Source organism: Piliocolobus tephrosceles, chromosome 11 (assembly GCF_002776525.5).
Source record: "Piliocolobus tephrosceles isolate RC106 chromosome 11, ASM277652v3, whole genome shotgun sequence".
In the NCBI taxonomy this organism is placed as follows: domain Eukaryota; kingdom Metazoa; phylum Chordata; class Mammalia; order Primates; family Cercopithecidae; genus Piliocolobus; species Piliocolobus tephrosceles.
In genome coordinates, this window is record NC_045444.1 from 93,997,383 (window position 1) to 93,999,445 (window position 2,063).

General features: G+C 60.3%; 1 protein-coding gene across 5 annotated transcripts in view; it reads left to right on the plus strand.

The window, feature by feature from the left end:
* Window positions 1-1,643: 1,643 nt before the first annotated feature.
* Window positions 1,644-2,063, plus strand: part of CREB1 (cAMP responsive element binding protein 1) — a 74,629-nt gene continuing 74,209 nt past the window's right edge. For 4 of the 5 annotated variants that reach the window (XR_002733198.1, XR_004229219.1, XM_023219623.1 and 1 more), the window contains exon 1: window positions 1,644-1,881. The gene's annotated coding sequence lies outside the window, so the exon portion shown is untranslated. The remainder of the gene's footprint in view (window positions 1,882-2,063) is intronic. The other variant, XR_002733197.3, reaches the window with a different exon arrangement.

Below are 2,063 nucleotides of genomic sequence, written 5' to 3' on the forward strand. Positions count from 1 at the left end.
AACGATCCGCTGCATTTACAGACATGAAGCTTGTCTGTGGACAATTCAGAACCACTTCATGTGAGCAGTGGGGACACTGGAGAGGGCTGGGAGGTGGGACGTGAGAGACTGTCCAGGGGTAAGAGACAGCTGGAGTTGTTGCCGAGCAATTTAGGGAGAAGAGAAATCTTTTTAAAGAATTGAGAGACTTAAGCATGTTTAAATACTAATAAGAAAGAGCCAGTAGAAAAGGAAACGTTGAGAGTAACAGAAGAGGGACTCGTTAAGGGCAAAGTCTATGAGAAAATAGTAGGGTACCTGGAGTACCAGGAAGGACAGTTCTTTACAAGAGAAGTGAGTCATGGGCGGAGTCCAGATTTGAACACTCTCTGCTTCCTAAAGACACGTCTCCTTTAAAGGACAGAAAAAGAATGATTAAGACTTGAGGCCAGGCGCGCTGGCTTACGCGTGTAACCACACCACTTTAGGAGACCGAGGCGGGTGGATCACCTGAGGTCAGGAGTTCCAGACCAGCCTGGCCAACATGGTGAAACCCCATCTCTACTAAAAACACAAAACTCAGCCAAGTGTGGTGGCAGGTGCCTGTAATCCCAGCTACTTGGGAGGCTGAGGCAGGAGAATCTCCTGAACCCAGGAGGCAGAAGCTGCAGTGAGCCGAGATCGTGCCACTGCACTCCAGCCTGGGCGACAAGACCTAGACTCCGTCTCAAAAAAAAAAAAAAAAAAAAAAAAAAGACTTGAAACCCCAGGGAGAGGGGCGCAGAGATCACTATCAAGGAGAATGGGGACCTAGTGGTGTGGTCCTGGGCGACCTCTGAGAGAGGAGTTCAGTAGTTTCCAGCCACGGAAGTCCCCCTGCAGGGTTTAGGGTGCAGTGGGTGCGAATCCCTGCTGCAGAAAACAGACTGAAGAAAGCAAGCCACACAGGATGTTGTCCGGAGAAAGGCGGGCAGGTGGGATGGGGCATAATTCCAGCGGTCCCGGCAGGTTGTGGCTCGGAGACCTCCGAGGGCCGTCGACGTCAGCCACGGCCGGGGCAGAGCCCCGGGAGGTGCCACAGTATCGGGGCCAAAGCCCCTCAGAAAAGCATGCTCCGCCGGCGGCCGCCAGGTTTCTCTGCGGAGTCTCAGAAAGGAAAACCCGTTCCCACGGGGGTCCCACGGCGTCCCCGGGTCCCAGGCCCCTAGACGTTGGCAGAGGCGCAGCAGACCTTCCTCCCCAACCCGTACGGCTCCCGCGGTCCCCCGTCTCCCGGCGGCGTCGGAAAGTTCCCGGGGCTCGCGGCGGTCAAGAGCAGAGCCGGGGCAGCCGCAGCCGCCTTCTTAGCCCGCCGCTCACCGCCACAGAGGCAGGCCTGCGTGGGGGTTTCCACCAAGTCGCCGACACCTCTCGGGAATTCCCCCACTGGGCCACACACAAACCCCGCTTTCTCCTTCAAATTTCCGCCGCCAGCTTTATCGATCCGAACGCCGCGCTGGGGTTTAGACCACTCCTCCCGGCGCCGGGCTCAGCCCGCCTTCGCCTTCCCTCTCCCGGCGGAACCAGTCCGCCTCGGGCGAAGAAACCCGAAGGTCTTCGGCAAGTTCCGTCCCCAGCGCGGGGGCGGGGCCGCTCGAGCTGCTCCGGGCCGAGCTCGGCTGTTTCCGTGCGCGGCCGCTGCGCACTCGGCACTGGGCGGCGCTGGCTGGCTCCCTGGCTGCGGCTCCTCAGTCGGCGGCGGCTGCTGCTGCCTGTGGCCCGGGCGGCTGGGAGAAGCGGAGTGTTGGTGAGTGACGCGGCGGAGGTGTAGTTTGACGCGGTGTGTTACGTGGGGGAGAGAATAAAACTCCAGCGAGATCCGGGCCGTGAACGAAAGCAGTGACGGAGGAGCTTGTACCACCGGTAAGAGGAGCAGGAGGAGGAGGCAGGAGCCAGAGAGAGCCGGGGGGACGGAGGGGGGACGGGGAGGCGCCGGACACCCGCGCTTGGGGCCTTCCCCTCGCAGGAGGGGCCGCGGTAAAGATGGAGCCTCCGCCCGAGCCCCACAACATCGCCGCCGCTCGCAGCGAACAAAGATTCGTTCC